We start from the raw sequence: 19,380 nt of genomic DNA on the forward strand, positions 1-19,380 counted from the left end.
CCGGTTAAAGTTAACCAGAGCCTCAGCATCACAAAATGGATGCTGCTGCCAAAGACACAAGTCTGACCTCCTGCTGCTGGGAGTCCTTCCAGCGAGGGAGGCTTGGACAATATGTTTCCTGCCTTGGGAGGTGCTAGCACCACCCCAGACTGGCTTTTGTGTATTGGGGCAGGGAGGGCTGAAAGAAATGAGACACTGCCTGGGGCACACAAGGTGCCCCATGCATAGTCCAGTTCAAAACCGGTGTTGGGGCACTCTAGCCCCAGCTCTGGCGTGAAACTGGACAAAGGGAAAGGGGTGTAACCACCACCTTCCCTGGTCCCACCCATAGGAGGGACCTAGCAGGTAATCCAGCCCCTAGATTTGGTATATAGGAAGGAGCTGAGTCCCAAGACTTTAGATTAATCCTGGAATCGACTTGAAATAAAACTCTGGAACCTTCGATATTCACCTGAGCTGAAGACTGAAGAATCTCCCTTGTGGCCAAGGAGTGACCACCCTGGGCAACCAGGCACTATCCAGCAACGCGACGGCTTGCTTTGTCCCTGTTCCCGCCGAAACTCGAGCACAGAGCCTGACAAGACCCCGACTCCCAGACCTCTCTGACCCCACTGCACGACTCCAGCACAGCTGAGCACCGTGGAAGGCATTGATACCCGTGGGACCAGCCCCCCACACTCCACGAGATCTGCATGGGGCCCTTCTGCTTGTGTTCTGCTCAACGCGTTGTCCGGTTGCTGGCCCGTTGGCTAGTAGCCCTGTGGCGATGATCTTTTTGAAAATCCATCACTGGTCTGGTTGCTCCAGACTGGCCCTTGCTTCCCTGAAAAGGTGAAGTACCTCAGACCCTCCTGGTCTGCACCAGAAGCCTTTTGTGTATCCTGCGTGGGTTGCCTTTGCTTAGGCTTGTTGGCTCCGATCTTGAAGTCGACCCCTCCATCTGCAAGACCCTTCATGGGACAGCTCCTCTCCAGCACCTGGTCATCCTCGACGCCTCCTGGTCCGCGTGGCTGCAAAGACAAGCTTCACACACCACCTGATTGTTCCTCAACGACGCCTGGTTCCTTCCTGGTTCCACCCGGTCACTGGCTAGTGACCTAGACTCTGTTCCCTCTGCTTTCAGGTCTTCTTCAACTCCAATCCACCCTTGGATCCACCCGGACATCTTCCTCCTGGTCGCCTGCTGCATCTTCTTACAAGGCTCCATAGGAATCAACGAGAAAACCAGACACACTTTGACACCTATGCACCCCCAGTCCGTGGGTGAGGTAACGCAAGTACTTCGGTGCTCCTGTAGGGATTGACTATCCTAGTGTCTAGTTTTGTTAGTTGTATCTTCCTAGTTAGACCAGAAGTGTCCTAAATCTCCATTTACTTATTTTTTAAGTACCCATTGACTTTCTATTGACTCTCGCTTGAGTGTACTGACACTGCACGCACCGCCTGTGGGCCTCCTACTCCTACCCTAAGGGTCAGATAGTGTAGCCCCAGCGATTCCCTAGGCCCTAGGCCTTTTCTTTTCCCAAGTCGTGGTTCTCATACCACTCACTTAGTATATGGTTTTACGCGCCCCTAAGGCCCAACTGCAAATTGTGCTATTTAAAGAATTTCTGAGAGTAACTTGTTATGTGCTTTTGCCTCTGACCTCATAAAGAGTTCAGAGGAGTGTGTTAGTAAATAAATACATATTTATTTTATATATATCCCGTGTGGTGTCCTTTCATTTGGTGTTCAAGGGGTTACATATGGTAAAGCAGCTGGCTTTACACGCCCTCAAGAGTCTTTTAGCCTAAGACTGTTCTGTCCACGCTACCTCTAGGATAGCTGGTCTATAAGGTTGACTTTACAACCATCACCATAAGGGTTGTTTGGACTGGTGCAAGATGTTCACTAGAATAATGAACATCATATACCAGGCCAACTTCCCACATTAAATATGATATTTGAAATTTTTTACTTACAGTAATTGAACTGCAATTTTACTAGCAATTAGACTCTACTCGCTTAGTAGAAGATTTTCTATCTTTCTTCATTAGACAACGGTGACGACATTCCTTGTTTTAATCTATTATTTTTCTCTTCCCTGACAACGGTGGCTACATTTCTTGTTTTAGTTTATTATTTTTTGTGGTTAATACTTTGGGCCATCATTTTGTAAATTTACTTGTTTTATAATGTCTGCTTCAACAAGTATTGAAAATCTTACAAGGAGTAAGAGTGACCTGCAGTACTCTTGTGCATCAATATGCCAAATGTTTATGTGCCAAGGTAGTTGAAACAGTACAGAATATATTTTACTCCATGATGTTTGCAAAGGTTTCAATTGTTTATTCCTTTATCTTCATATTTCTCTCATATGATAGGATAATCACGAAGTATTTTCCAAAATTAGTCATCAATAACCAACATGTTGACAGATCACATGGTTTAAAGTCCCCAATGCATTTCGCACAACAGTGCGCTTCCTCAGGGGGTCTGTAAAATCAATGGAAATAAAGCTACAATGTAATCATAGTATATGATGGAGCACGGCAATACAGGTTAAAACCAATGTGCCTTTAAACTAAAATACGGTATCTCACGTGTGATGGTGGATAACAGGTGAAAAAATATAAGTAAGGATATAGTGAGGAATGGAAATCCAAAAAACGGGGAGAACCAGCCTACAAAGGTGCGGTGGTTGTAATTTGTGAACTCATCAGGGATGCTATGAATCAATCATGTATTAAAAGAAACCGTGAAATATGGAGTGAAAAAAAATGTGCATCAAAGTTAAAAGACCAAAGGATCCCGAAGCATATAGTATAAGAAATACAGTGTAAAATACGAGCGCAACATAGTCTCTTACCGCGTGTGCAGATTAGAAACGGACTCGATAGGGGTAAGACGGCACGAAACCGCGTGTAGGCGAATACCCGGCTCCTGAATCGGGAACCCGGAAGACGCCACGCATGCGCGTTCGAGTGTTATGGACGTGTAAAAAGGTAAACATGGAAAGTGGACTGGCAGCAAGCCGATCGTGACGAAAGTAAACAGAAGGGAAACACCAAGATCATGCTCGTAAATTAGAAAAACATAATGTGAATAAAACGAACTGAAAAATGTGACAAGTTTGAAAATTTGAAATAAGAAAAAGGTGTGAAAAACGTATGGGGAATATAACTGTCGAACAAATAAAGAAAAGGGTGGACACCAGGCACTAGGTCATGTATGTAAATTAAAAATAAATTATCAAAGTAAACATGATACAAATTAAGACACAGCTAAATGGAGAGAACATTATCAACAGGTCAAACAGTATTCCAGTACTAGACGAGACATCTTATAATTATAAATGACAACTAAATTCCAAGCGGTCATTAAGTCCTTTCGGTTGGACCGCCCGGAGGCGGTATATCCAGTATAATTCCCGTTGCAGTAATTGTTTGTTATTGTCCTTGTGTGGTAGTTTGTCTATTGTTTCCAAAATCAAAAATCTTATTTGACTTGCGTTGTGTGAATGTTGGATGAAATGTGTTGCGATACTGGATTTAAGATTTTTGGTGCGGATGTTACTCCGATGTTCGTTTAATCTGATCTTAATTTTGCGTTCAGTCTTACCCACATATGGGATGCCACACGGGCATTTGATCAAGTATATAACATTGTTCGTATCGCATGTTGCATTCACACGTAAGTTGATGGCAGTACCTTGGGTAGGGTGGGACACAGTAGATCCAGGAATTATACTATTGCAATGACTGCAGTTGTGACATGGGATGGTTCCTTTAAAGATGGTATCATCGGTAATTGAAGGTTGTTTGATAAGTTGTTGTATGGTTTTAGTGCGTTTGTATGCAAAGATGGGTGGCCTTTCAAAAATTTGGTTGAAATCAGTTTCTGATTGTAGGAGTGACCAGTGTTTGCGAATGACCTCTTTGATTTGTCGAGAATGTGTAGAGTACTTGGATGTAAATACAGATCGGGTATCTTGTTGTTGAACCTTAGGTTGAGATTTGAGTAAATCCTCTCGATTCTTGAGATTGACCCTATTTTCAGCATTGGTTGTAGTACTTTTAGGATATCCTCGGTGATGGAATTTTTCCATTATTTTAGAACTGTTAGCTCTGAAAGCGTCCTCTGTGGACGCAATCCGCCTGGCTCTTAATAGCTGGGAATACGGTAGGTGTCTCTTGAGGCTTGGTTGGTGGAAACTTTGGTGGTGTAAATAGTTGTTGCGGTCCGTAGCTTTAGTGTAGACTGAGGTTCTGAATTCAGAATCATGAAGTTGGACAAGTACATCAAGGAATGGTATTTCAGTTTTATTAAGGGTGTGGGTAAATTGAATCCGTTCGTTCACAGTGTTGAGATGGTTAATTGCAGCAAGAAATTGGGTCTCCGTACCTTGCCAAACTAGGAAGATATCGTCTATATATCTGTAGTATGCACATATGAAAGGTTGCCAAAGGGTATGCTTAAGTATGTGTTGTTGCTCAAATGCATACATGAAAACGTTAGCGTATGCCGGAGCAGCGCTGTTGCCCATTGCTACTCCGGACAATTGTTGGTAGTATTGATGGTCAGGAGTTTTAAAGTAACTGTGTTGCAAAATGAATTGCATGAGTTCCATGATGAATACCTGCAGTTCTAGTGGTTTGTCAGTTTGTACTAGAGCCATCTCTAACGCTTCTAATCCCAAATTGTGTGGGATTGAGGTGTACAAGGCGTTGACATCAATTGTACATAACATAATGGATTGATCACTGGGAATCACAATTTGTTGTAATTTGTTTAAGAAATCGGTGGTATCCTGAATGAAAGTAGTCATGCCTTTAACACTTGTTTGTAAGTGTTTGTCTATGTAAGCTCCTGTGGGAGCATGTATCGAGTTGGTGGTACTTACGATGGGTCTGAATGGTGGTTGTCTCAAATTCTTGTGGATTTTGGGTACTAGGTAGATGTAAGGTACCTGTGGATACTCCCTGATGAGATATCACTTATCTCTATCAGTAATGGTGTTGGAAGATACAGCTTGGTTGATAATCTTGAGAAGTGTTTCTTTGAAAACCAAGGTAGGATCTGAATTCAACAACATGTATAGATCAGTGTTGCGTAGGTGTTCTTGAAGACCTTTTGAGTAGTATGTAGAATCCATAACGACAATGGCGCCGCCCTTGTCTGCTTTACATATGGTCAATGTTTGATTGTTGGCTAGTTGTTGGATAGCTTGTCTCTCTTGGATCGTGAGATTGCTTCGATGGCTTTTCTGAATGTCAAACAGTAAGTGCAAGTCTTGTTGTACCGCTTTTTCAAATACATCCAGAACCTTGTGGCTGATGGGGGCCATAAAGTTACTGAGCGGACGTAAACCCATGAGGGTATCTTTGTCTTGGGTGTTGGACGGTACACAAATGTTCTCAAAAAAATGTCTTAACCGAAGTGTTCTCATAAATTTGTAAAATGAAATTGAAATTTCCAATTCATTAGTTTGGTATGTCAAAACAAAATTCATGCCTTTTTGTAGAACGTGTTCTTGGGTATGATTCAGAGAACTTTGAGAAATGTTCACAACTAAATTCAGTGACTTCTGGTCGATTTTGCCGGTGGGAGTAAGTTGTCTCTGGTGTTTGAACCTCCTCGATCGTCGATTGGTTCTGGGCTTATCTCTAAAAAAGAATCCGCAGTAGCACAAGTAGTTGATTCTGTAACCGTTTTGGAAGTGATTGGTTGTTCAGATCTTGTAGTATCAGTTGCAGATTGTTGTCTAGGTTTACCACGTTGGGGTATTCTACGTGTGGAATCATCTGAAGATGAAGTTTCCCCATCTGTAGATCTATTAGTTGGATTACGGTTTTGTCTTCTGGCCGCGTAGATCTCGGCCCAATTATACACTTCTCCCAATTTATAATCTACCGTATCACGTTTAAATTTCCTGAGTTTTCGTTCGTTGATTTCTTTAATATATGAATCTAGTTTAGTATTGATATCCTCTAGAATGGTTGAAAATTCCTCTGATGTAATTTTTTTGGCTCAGTTCATGTTTTAGTTGTTTGACCTCGTTTTCAAGTTCCTCTAAAAGTTTAGAAAGTTCTTCGACGATCAGAAGAATCAGGTCGAGCGAGCATTTATTTAGTATACCAAACCACTTTTCTGTAAAGCGGGGATTGTTTTTACACAGTGTTGACTTGAGAGGTATTCGCAGACCTCTGGGAATGCGTTGAACGCGATGGTATCTAATGAGTGTTGAGGCATGGAGCCTTTGATTGATCTCTACGAACAATGTTATATACTTGATCAAATGCCCGTGTGGCCTCCCATATGTGGGTAAGGCTGAACGCAAAATTAAGATCAGATTAAACGAACATCGGAGTAACATCCGCACCAAAAATCTTAAATCCAGTATCGCAACACATTTCATCCAACATTCACACAACGCAAGTCAAATAAGATTTTTGATTTTGGAAACAATAGACAAACTACCACACAAGGACAATAACAAACAATTACTGCAACGGGAATTATACTGGATATACCGCCTCCGGGCGGTCCAACCGAAAGGGCTTAATGACCGCTTGGAATTTAGTTGTCATTTATAATTATAAGATGTCTCGTCTAGTACTGGAATACTGTTTGACCTGTTGATAATGTTCTCTCCATTTAGCTGTGTCTTAATTTGTATCATGTTTACTTTGATAATTTATTTTTAATTTACATACATGACCTAGTGCCTGGTGTCCACCCTTTTCTTTATTTGTTCGACAGTTATATTGCCTATACGTTTTTCACACCTTTTTCTTATTTCAAATTTTCAAACTTGTCACATTTTTCAGTTCATTTTATTCACATTATGTTTTTCTAATTCACGAGCATGATCTTGGTGTTTCCCTTCTGTTTACTTTCGTCACGATCGGCTTGCTGCCAGTCCACTTTCCATGTTTACCTTTTTACACGTCCATAACACTCGAACGCGCATGCGTGGCGTCTTCCGGGTTCCCGATTCAGGAGCCGGGTATTCGCCTACACACGGTTTCGTGCCGTCTTACCCCTATCGAGTCCGTTTCTAATCTGCACACGCGGTAAGAGACTATGTTGCGCTCGCATTTTACACTGTATTTCTTATACTATATGCTTCGGGATCCTTTGGTCTTTTAACTTTGATGCACATTTTTTTTCACTCCATATTTCCCGGTTTCTTTTAATACATGATTGATTCATAGCATCCCTGATGAGTTCACAAATTACAACCACCGCACCTTTGTAGGCTGGTTCTCCCCGCTTTTTGTATTTCCATTCCTCACTATATCCTTACTTATATTTTTTCACCTGTTATCCACCATCACACGTGAGATACCGTATTTTAGTTTAAAGGCACATTGGTTTTAACCTGTATTGCCGTGCTCCATCATATACTATGATTACATTGTAGCTTTATTTCCATTGATTTTACAGACCCCCTGAGGAAGCGCACTGTTGTGCGAAATGCATTGGGGACTTTAAACCATGTGATCTGTCAACATGTTGGTTATTGATGACTAATTTTGGAAAATACTTCGTGATTATCCTATCATATGAGAGAAATATGAAGATAAAGGAATAAACAATTGAAACCTTTGCAAACATCATGGAGTAAAATATATTCTGTACTGTTTCAACTACCTTGGCACATAAACATTTGGCATATTGATGCACAAGAGTACTGCAGGTCACTCTTACTCCTTGTAAGATTTTCAGTACCATTGATTTCCAGCACCTCGGGACCCAGGAGGTGAACATCTGCAGTACCTACAAGATTTATAAATCCACCTTAATTTTTGATTACCATAACTAAAGAGGGAGTGCAGCGGTCTTTTCTTCTTTGCTTCAACAAGTATGTCACAGCCCCCGGCTTTTCTTTGTGAGAAGGGGGAACCAATTCTCCCATGGAAGCGATGGAACTTGTTCGATTCATACATAGTAGCTATTGGTGGAGAAACATTTTCTGATTACAGGAAACAAGCAATTCTTTTACAAAATCTTGGAGTAGAAGGAAGAAATGTCTATGACAGCATACATGTCATTACTGTAGGAAGTGGTGAAGGTGAACCCAGCAATGTATATGAGATGTCCATGATGATGTTAGAAGGGTATTTTGGTCCTCGAATCAATGTAGTTTTCGAGAGGCACAAGTTTTTTACTAGAACTCAGGGTGCGAATGAGTCAGTAAAAAGTTATGTTGGCTCTCTTAAAACTTTGGCAAGGACATGTGAATTTGGAGATCTTTCTGATTCATTAGTTAGAGATCAATCAGTGTGGTACACACACTGGTGCACAAGAAAAGTTATTAGCGACGAACCCTACGTTAAGTGAGGCTGTTGCAATTGTTGAGGGAATAGAGAACACAACTTCATTGGTCAAAGAAATGAAAAAAGGTCATGAAGATAAAGATAAGAAAGAAGCCTCAAGTAGTGTTCATGCTCTCACTGAGGCTGAGAATTGTGAGGAAGTTATATCTAAAATCTCTCCTGTTGAGAAACAAAAGAAAATGGATAAAGATTCCACGCATATGTAATTCTAAGGTTCCACCTGTCAAATCTGACCGTGATTTCCGAAATAATCCGACCCCTGGTGGGAGCAACGGAAATGAGAGAAACCTCAAATATTCTTCCAAACCTGAATGTTTTAGGTGTGGGAGTTTCTCATTTTTCGAATTATCCCCAATGTTATGCCAGGGAATCCATTTGCATGAAGTGTGGACTCAAAGGACATTATGCTCCTGTGTGCGAATCAGCTCAAAATACTAGTAGAAACAAAGAAGATGTGCGCACAGTAATTGCTAGTATATGTGATAAAGATGGTTGACGCAGACAAAATATCCATGCCTGAGTGTGACATTTTGGTCAATGATTTTATTTTTGTCGTTTTAGCTGACTCTGGGTCCCCATTCACCATGATAAGTAATAAGCAATGGGACGAGATAGTTGGTCTTGATAACATGGTCTTGAGTCCTGCTGATATCAATCCTGTTAACTATGGTGGTGCAAAAATTAATGTTTTTGGGTATATTGAAGGGTGTATTCAATTTAAAGACAGAAAAACAGTTGGGAAAATATATGTGGCAGAGAGGGGTGATAACTTACTGGGATGGAGACACCAACGAGATATTAGTATCATGTTGAATCCCAATGCTAAGGATCCCAAAGATCAAGTCATGTTGGTGAACTGTGAGAAGGATAAGTGTATGTTAGGAGATCAAAGTAACGAGTACTTTAACAAATTCCCAGAAGTTTTTACTGACAACTTGGGTTGTCTAAAAGGGTTTGAACATTGTATAATTTTAAAGAAAAATGCTGTACCTTCAGAACACAAGGTGAGGAAAGTACCCAACATGATGATGGGACCTCTCAAAACTGAGCTGGAAAGGTTATTGAGTTTGGGAATCATCAAGGAAATAGAGGCGTCTGAATGGTTGGCCCGATAGTTTTGGCCTCGAAGGATGGTGGGGCCAACGTCAGGATGTGTGTGGATTTGAGGAGTTTCAATGAGTGGATTTGGGTTGATCGCCAACCCCTACCTAACATCTCAGAGTCACTTAGTACTCTCAAAGGTGCACATGTTTTTAATGTATTGGACTTGTCATCTGCGTACCACCAGGTTCCTCCACATAAAGAGTCAAGTCACCTTACCTCTTTCATAACGCCTCTGGGAGCATACTGTTTTTTATGAATGCCTTTTGGGTTAGCGTTGGCTGCAGCATGCTTCCAGAGGGTGATGAAGAAGGTTTTAGAAGGCGATATTTTGATATATGGTGAAAACAATTAAAGGCACTTTAAAACTTTAATTGAAGTTCTGGAAAAGTTGAGGAATAGTGGGTTGACTGTAAAGAAGGAAAAATGCAGCTTTGGAGTTTTAAGTGTGTCATAAATGGGTCATGTAATCTCTGGAGATGGAATACAACCAAAATTGGAACTTGCTCAAAGTGTGTTAAACGCTCCCAGACCAATTGATAAAGACCAGGTAAGGTAATTTCTGGAACTTGCAGAATTTTTTTTCACAACCGTCTTTATTGAATTGTTAGGCAAAGCATAGGTACAGTTCTCCACAATCAGGAGGATACCGTCCACATTAATCAAATAGCAGGATGAACAGAAGCCTAAATTTGAAATGACCCCTCTCCCTGTCCCACGTCCCACCCACTCCCAAAAACACACCCCAACTCCCTTCCCCGGCTACCCACCCCTTATCCCACCCTAACCCCCTACACGTGTCCACATTTCACAAAATATACAGGCAAGGCAATGTAGGTATCAGGTAACGACCTAGGGCCCAATGTCCCCATCCGGAGGCGGCACATCATCTATAGCAGCTGGGGGTTCCAAATCCAGTCCTCTGTAGTCTGCCCACCGCTTCCAGATCTTATAATGTTTCCGGAGGCACCCCCTGGCCTCAAACACAGGTAATTCTAAGCCCATAAGAAAGTCTAAGCCCGCCTTCCAGGCGGTAAGCGGGGGGGCACGATCACTCTTCCAGGCTCTCGCCAGGTCTCGCTTAGCTACCACCAATCCTAGTAACAGTAGGTGGCGTTTATAGATGTTGCCTCCAACATTTTCCAGAACATGGAGGAGGCCCAGCCTGGGTGTACGGGGGAGATCCCACCCCAGCACCTCCGACAGACAATTCCACACCCCATTCCAAAAGCGAGTCAGGCCCACACAAGACCACACCGTATGCAACAGCGTTCCTCTTTCAGTTCCACAGCGCAAACATTCCGGGGCGGCAATGAGGCCTGCCCTCCACAGTCTTTCCCTAGTGTAGTATGCTCTATGCAAGTATTTAAATTGTATGAACCTGAGTCGTACAGCAATGGCATCCCCGCGAGGGGATTCAAGCGCCTCCCTCCAGTCATCCTCATCCAACGGGCCAACATCCGCCTCCCAGGAGGCCTTCAAGGACTGGAGAGAAGAAGAGCAATGAGTAACCAGCGTTTGGTAGATTTTGGAAACCTTCTTATCTCCCAGGTCCCCCATGAAGAGCTTGCCTCCACCGGGCTGAATTCAGGAAGCTGGTCTAGCCCCGCCAGACTCGGCGCGAGTGCATGGCGAAATTGTAGATATTTGAAAAATTGGGTCTTGGGCATATTGAATTCGGAGCTGAGATCCTGAAAGGATTTGAGGGTGGTCCCCGCGAGGACATGGCCAAGGGAGGAAATCCCGATGGCGTCCCAGCCACCAAACCCCGACAGGGAGGCCAGCGCCGGAAGCCGACCGTTGTGCCACAGCGGAGTTTTGGCTGTCAGCCTGCCCCACCAACCCATACGGCGCAGCGCCTGCCTCCAAATCACAAAGTCCACCTGGGTGACCCGCGGCAGCATCCTCCTCCGCCTGGCCGAATACAATAGCGTGTGCAGCGTGGCATCGCCCATTAAGAAGTGTTCCAACGCGTACGCCGGGTCGCTGTGGTCGCCATACCACCACTCATTTAGAACCAGCAGATGGGAGGCCTTGTAGTAGGACAGGAGGTCAGAGGTAGCCAGACCTCCGCAGTACATGGATAGAAAGCAGGTCCGCAGTGCCACTCTAGAGGCACCACCAGCCCACAGAAACCGGCCAAGTGTTGAGTTTACGCGACGGAACCACTGCGGGTCAATCCTGTACGGGTGGTTCTGTAGTTGGTAGAGAAGCCTTGGCAGGGCAACCATCTTGAAAATGGCAGATCTGCCATATATATTGAGGGGCATGCGAGACCAGGCCTTGACGTCCGATTGGACCTTATCCCACACCGGCAGCATGTTACGCTCCCACGCGACCGCGGCAGACTCCGACAGGAAGACACCCAGGTATTTCAGACCACCGACTGCTACTTGTAAAGCCGAGGCCCAAGGATATGTCTCCGGCTCGTCGCCCAGTACCCATAGGGTCGATTTACGTGGATTAAGAAAGAGTCCCGAAACCTCTCCAAACTCTCGCATCATATCCAGTATGCGGGCGGGGGCCAGAGCGGGGAAGGTCTGTCATAAAGAAAAGGACATCATCCGCATATAATGCTATTCTATCCGTGAGTTCCGCTCCCCACACAAAGCCACGATATTGTGCATCGAGACGTACCCGTGTGGCCAACGGTTCCATGGCCAGAGCAAAGAGGTATGGGGAGAGGGGGCATCCCTGTCGGGTTCCCCTGGCAATTGGGAACTTCTCTGAGACCGCACCAGAGATGCGCACCGAGGCGGTAATGTCTGTGTACAGCAGCCTCACGTAGGAGATGAATACCGGTCCTAAGTTGAGGAGCGGCAGGAGGGCAAAGAGGTAGGTCCAGCTGACTGAATCGAATGCCCTATCTATGTCCGCCAGTAGCAACGCCGCCCGATCCCCGGTCGCCCCCACCGCGTCTACCGCCGATAGTGCACGCCTAATATTGTGTCGCCTCGCCCGGCGCGGCATGAAGCCTGCCTGATCCGGGAGGACCAGATCTGCAATATATGGGAGTAGTCGGTTTGCCAGAGCCTTGGCTAGTAATTTGGCCTCGAAGTTGATCAGAGATATGGGGCGATAGGACTCGTGTCGATCGGGGGCCTACCTGGTTTCTGAAAACCACAATTTCGGCCTGACGCCAGTCCGACAGCAGGCTACCTTGCTCCCGCGCCAACTCCAATGCCCGTCTATAGTGTGGCCCAAGCTGCAAGTGGAATTTCCTATAAAATTCGCTGGGGAACCCACTCGGTCCCGGTGCCTTGCCTACATTAAGCTGGCCCAGCGCATCTCCCAGTTCCTCCGCCGTCAGGGGGAGGTCGAGGGCCTCCCGCACCTCGTCTGAGACTGCCCGAGGGGGAACCTCCGCGAGGAATTCAGCGATCACCTCCGGTTGTAGACACTCTCGAGGCGCATACTGCTCTGCATAATATTGCGCAAAGCTCGCCGCCAAGGTCGCAGGGTCGGTTATCGCGGTCCCCTCCCCATCGATGAGGCCTGGTAAGGTGATCGGTTGTAGTGTTTGTTGGCAGAGTCTATGGAGCATGGTGCAGGATTTATCACCCCATTGGTAGACCCTGCTCCGCGTGGCCAGCCACGCTTGACGAGCTTCGTCTAGTAGCACTGAGGCGTAGGAGTGTTGCGCCTGCAGAAGGAGTCGTACCGCCAGATCATCCCCCTCTCCCCGGCATCGTCCCTCCAGTACCTCCACCCGCTCAGCAGCGGCAGCAATGGTCTCCTGACGAGTGCGACGGGCAGCCGCGCACCAAGCAATGTCGATGCTTCGCATAGTGGGCTTCATGGCTTCCCACACAGTCACAGCATCAACCCCTTCCGTTAAATTCTCCTGCTAATAATGGGCTATCGCGCTGCGCATATGCTGTGTGTATTCCACTCGCTGTAGGTGCCACGAGGACATCCTCCACCGAAACAGCCAGCGGGACTTGCACAGGTCGATCTGTACCGTAACAGGGGAGTGATCAGACAGCCCCCGAGGCCTAATTGCAGCCCCTTTCACCCTGTCGAGGAAGGCCCCCGGCACAAACACACAATCCAGCCGTGAGAAGGAGCCGTGTACAGCCGACACATACGTGTACTCACGCGCCCTGGCATGCAAGTGTCTCCAGGCATCCGCCCAGCCCAGCCCATCAATCATTGCCTTCAGATTCGTTGGGGAGGCTGCCACCGCGACCCCCGCGCACTCCGCCTGTCCAGGCCCACATCCACCACATCATTCCAGTCGCCACCGATCACGGCCAAGGAGTCGGGGATCTCAGCCCACAGATCAAATAGTTTCTCAGCCAAGGACCACTGCAGAGGGGGGGGGCATATACACAGCCAAACACCACTGGTTCCGAGCCAATCGTCCCTTTCACAAACACATACCGACCCTGAGGATCGAGCCAGTGACGCTCGTGGGTATAGGACAGCTGCCTGTGGATGAGAATAGCTACCCCCTCGAACACCTGGAAAACCCGGCATGGAATACCTGGTGGAAACCAAATCGCTGCAAACTCAGTGTCTTTGTGCCTAACATGTGTGTTTCTTGGAGGAGCATCACATCAGCCGTGTGCCTTTTGCCCCAGCGCAGTACCGCCCCGTGTTTGATTTTGTCCAACATCCCCCGGACATTCCAGCTCACTATTCGCATAGAGTCATTAGGAAGTTCCCGCCCTGAGGTGTCAGCCATAGTCACAATTAACAAGTCTCCGATGCCTCCAGGGCCCGACCCAGGCCACCCACACCATACAAGCCAAATCAGCAAAAATCACGTGCACCCCCTTCAGAACACCCACCACCCCCCCAGCCCCCGTCTGCCCGCCCCGTTCCCCCAACAACCCACCTCCCCACCCCCCACCCCTATACCTCAGAGAACATTGAAGTACCTGTTGCGGCATGAGGAGTTTCAGACCCAAAACAGAGCATCTAAAACCCACCATACCAATGGATCTCAACTTCCCCCCCCCCCAACTAATAGAGCCATTCCCTCAGGGCCACCCCCCAGTCACGGGAGGATCAGGCGGCCCATCAGAAAGTACCCCAAACCCCCATTGTACCAAGTATCCAGATCACATGGAGAGCGTAGCAGTCAGGTGCCACCTATCGGAAGGCCCTCAAACCCCACCATGGCCCAGGTCATACTACACCAGTCGTTGTTCGCTCCGCCACTCGAGCCTCCGAACAAGGCCCTCAGCAGGGTCCACCGATGGAGCCGGGCAAAGTAATGAGAATTGAAGTCACACCATGCTCAGTTTTCTTTTCCCGATTGGTCAGTATCAGGCTGCGTCTCGCTCAGCAGGCCCTCTCTGGACAGAGGACGCCGTCGTGAACGGGACTTCCGATGTCGTTTACCCTTGCCGGCGGTGTCGCTCCATTCCTGAGATGATCCACGCGATGGTCCAGAACCCAGACCCGGCTGGGCATTCGGGCGGAGCCTGACCGTCTCATCCGTCCACTTGAAAACGTCCTCCGGGGAGTCAAAGAAGTGAGTCTTGGAGTTGAAGACCACCCGAAGGCAGGCTGGGTAAAGCAATGAGTATTGGATCTTCAGGCCGCGCAGTTTGACCTTCGCAGCTAGAAAGGAGTGCAGCTGCTGCTGCACCTGCCTGGTGTAGTCTGGGAAGATCATGATCCTGTGGTTGTCGAACAGCAAAGTCTCTTTGGCCCTCGCTTCCCGGAGTATGGTGTCCCTGTCGTGGAAGTTGAGGATTTTTGCTATGACCGGCCGAGGCCGGCCCTCCACCGGCGGTTTCTGTGTCAATGCCCTATGTGCGTGCTCCACCACGAAGCAGCGCGACAAAGCGTCCGGGGGGAGCCAGCTTTCCAGCCACCTCGCCAGGAAGGTGTCCATGGGCCCTTTCTCGCAATCCTCCGGAAAGCCTACGAAGTGCAGGTTATTCCTTCGCGCTTGCCCCTCCGCGTCCTCCACACGAAGAGCCAGCCCCTTCTGAATCCTCTCCATCTCCACTACCTTCCGTTTCAGCTCACCAACATCTCCCTCCACTCCCGTGATCCTGGTCTCGGTCTCCGTGATGCGGGCAACAGCGTTGCGGAGGTCTTGGCGCAATAGCATGACATCGGCCCCTACCGCACCAATTTTGGCGTCTAACATGTCTCTGGACTGCGTGATGGCCGCCATCAGCACCGCGTTGTCTGGCCCGGTGTTCTGGCCTCCCCCGGCAGCCCCCGATCCCCCACTGGGGCGGGTGAATTTATCGATTGGCCCCTGCTTGGCGGAGCTGGTGCCCCCTCCGCCTCTGGTCATCGTCCGGATAGGTGTAATGGGCCGCTCGGTGTCCTGGCAGTCGTCCTCACACCGTCGCCCAAGATCAGCCGCCACTCGGGGTAGGGCCTGGGATCCGGAATTCCGCTGGGCGCTTCGCCACACCTGCCCACCACCACAGGGCACGGACACTGTGCCCGCGTCCACAGTCAACGGCCTCCAACAGTGTCCAGGGCCCCCAATAGCAAACGGGGCAGCCGGCTCGGCTCCTCACCTTCACAGGGCTCCTCCGGTACCACGCGTGTAATGAGCACTCCACCGCCGTGGGTGGTATGCACAACCAGGCGCCGGGACTGGGGCGGCCGGGCGATGCAGCTCCTCTGGGCCACCCTGTCCACCCAATCTGTGCACAGCGCCGGGGGGGGGGCAAGACAGACGCCGAAGTTCCACTGACTGTACCGCCCGCAAGGCGGGAAGACGAGGCGCCCCCAAGAATGGCGCGGAACAAGGCTTCGGGCCGACCACCTCACAGGTCCCAACACGGGGTCCACAGCAGCAGGACGTGCCCCCTCTGTGCCGGTGCGGAGCACTTGTCTCACCGCCTCACCGTCCTCGGCCACCTAGGTGGATCCGGCCGGTCCCGGGGTCCACGGGGCCCTCCTTCAGTGCCCCCTCCGTATGGCCCCCAGCAGTGTCCACTAATCAGCACCTGGCAGGAGATTTCGCCGTCCGTGCTCCGACCTCCAAAAATGTGCCTCCTGAAGCCCCTCGGGCCCGCCGATGATCCAATCGCCCAAGGTCCAGCGCCAGCAGCCGGGGTCACGCAGAAATCGAGGCCCCGGCGTCACACGCGGCTGGTAGGCCCGGCGGGCATCACCGCATATAACAACTCCAGCCTGTGACCGGGTGTCTCGGAAGCACCACCGGAGGGTGCCCCTGATCTCCAGCAGTCTCCGCCGTTGTAGTGAAGGCAATTACGGGTTTCAAGAAGGATAAATGCAACAGGATAAAGTTTGGGCCGGCGGGAGCTCTACAGAGCCGCGTCCACCATCGTCGCCCTCAAAGCCACGCCCCCGAACTTGCAGAATTTTATTCAAAGTTTGTGCATGGTTTTGCAAGTGTGACTGAGCCAATTAGAGCCTTATTGAAAAAGGGTTTGCATTTTTCTTGGTCGGAGGATTGTCAGGAAGCTTTTGACACCATCAAAGGAGCAATTGGAAATATGCCCACTTTAGGACATTTTGATGCTAATTTGAGGATGGTATTGACCACTGTTAGACCTGACATCATTGGCTTGAGTCTCTCCTCCATTTTTTTCTGTTTGCCTCCACTGTTTTACGATGTTTTTGCAGGTATATGCTTTGGGCACGGTGCCACTGCTGATCAGTGCCACAGTGCAAGTACTCCCTATGTTAAATTACTGTATTTATTGAATTCCATGTTTGGCTTATTTGATTTACTGTCAGTCCCTAGTCTAGTGCACCAGGAGTGCCAGGGCTTGTAAATACAAATGGCGCTCGTGGGATTGCAGCACATGTTGTGCCACCCACAAGAGCGGCCTAGTAAAAGTATGGCTGAGGGTCTGCCATTGCCAGACCCACCTGCAGTCTAGTACTGTCACGCTGACTGCACAAGTACACCTACTTGCCAGTCCCTAAACCTTCCCTTAACTTCATGTTAGTCACCCCTATGGTAGGCCCACAGGCAGGGTGCGTTGTAAGCATAAGGTAGGACAGGCCTGACCAAGTTGGCATGTCCTAATAGTGAATTACAGCCATATTCGTTTTTCACTATTGCGAGGTAACCTGCTCTCCATTAGTTAGAATGGGCTGCCTGGATTATTAATGCTATAATCCTAGCGGGCTCGGGGAGCATGGTGCAATGTCGAGTTTGGTATCCCTGAACTCAGGGTTTAATTACGCATCCGTTGGTGTGGATGGTTTTTGGACTCCGGGTTTGAAAATAGCACTTTTAGAAAGTGGCTATTTTCGTGTCTAACTATTTCTGGTTTCTGCTGGTTTGGTGTGTGTGTGACAGGATCTGGGTGGCTCCAGAGGTCTGGATGAGTCAGTGTGGGATGAGTAGGACATTTGCGTTGAGAGTAGGGGGAGAGTAGATGCTGATAGCCCGCCCTGCCTGATACAATGCTGGCTCCACCTCCTGCCAGGCGACTGATGGCTCTGTGCCTGCCATGGACGATCCTGGCCCCACCTCCTACCAGGAGGCCGATAGCTCTGCTCCTGCCAGTGACAATGCTGGCTCCACCTCCTGCTGGGCGTCTGAGGACCCAGCCCTGCTCAGTGAATAGGCCAGGTGCTTCTGCCTGGCTCCACCCACAACGGACCCAGGATGTTGGGAAATCCCCCTGCATGGACAAAGGGATCAAAGCCAAAAAGGGGTATAAGAGAAGGACCCCTGAACCAAGAATTTAGATCACTTCTGACAAGGAACCCTGAAACCAAGGACAAGAAGCCTGCTGATCCAAGGACTTGCCTACCTCTTCTGCCAGTGTGCTGTTTGCTGGGGGGAATCCTGCATTGCTTCTTTATTTTTGCCAAGGAACCAGGAGAGAGGAACTGTGTGTGTACTCTCACGCTTTGCTAAGAAAATCTCCAAGGACTGGAAGAGTGCCAGTCTCCTCCTGAAGTCACAGGGCTAAAGGACTTCATCTGCTTAAAGTGCTATTTGCTGGAACCTGTGAATCCAGCACCTCTGAAAGAATCCAGCAATCTCGACGCCGACGGACGTCGCCGAATCCAGCTCGACATCGTGAGTAATGGCTCCAGTGTCCCGCTTCCTCGACTCCGCCCGCCGGGCCCGATCGACGCCAGCAGCAACGCTAGTGAGTAGTGAGTTTGGCTCCAGCTCCAAGGGACCTCGTGTCTGCACCGCTGCTGATCGCATCGACTTCGAAGCCCTCTCGACGCCGTGAGCGCTGCTCACTCTTGCAACATCATCATGGACATCGACGACTACTGAGGCCTGATCAACACCGACGACGCGACGCCGGATTGCTCGACGCCGGTGATCATCGTGTGCTTCATTTTCCTAAGGTACTGTGTTGTTGGGGGTCCGTGTGACTCCGGGCTCGACGTAGCACTCCTTGCGGTCGACGCCGAACCTTTTGATTAACTTTGCCTCGACGTCGTGTGACTCCCGTGTGGGTTACCTTGTTGCCAAGAACTGTGTTTCCAGGAAGAAGAGTTGATTTTGATACGAAAGACTTTGTGCTAAAGAAGAGGCTACATTTGAACTATTATTTTCCCTTCCAAGAGTATTTATTAAGATTGTGTATATTTGTGTCGTTACTTGGTCTTGTGCTAAGCCTTATATAAAAATCCTTATTTTTATAATACTACTGTGTCGTGTCCATTTGTAGTGTATTCACTTTATTACTGTATGTGGTCATAAATGCGTAACGCACAGCCTCTGAGATAAGCCTGTCTGCTCTGCCAAGCTACCAAATGGGTGAGCAGGGGTTATCAACGGGTGTGATCCCCTTGCCCTGACTAGAAAAGGTCTGTCCCTATTTGTCAGAAGTGTATACCTCTGCCAACTAGAGACAGCCGGTTCTAACATTGGTGGGTCAGCGGTGAGGATTTGAACTTTGCATTTATGACCCATGTGCAGTGGTTAGTGTGCGCTACATAGTGAAAGCAGACCATAGCGCAGCCACAATCTAATTTGGAAGGATCCTATTTTTGTTCTCCGCTTTTCTGAAGCTTGATTTTTTGAACA

The sequence above is a fragment of the Lissotriton vulgaris genome, chromosome 7, assembly GCF_964263255.1.
Source record: "Lissotriton vulgaris chromosome 7, aLisVul1.2, whole genome shotgun sequence".
In the NCBI taxonomy this organism is placed as follows: Eukaryota; Metazoa; Chordata; class Amphibia; order Caudata; family Salamandridae; genus Lissotriton; species Lissotriton vulgaris.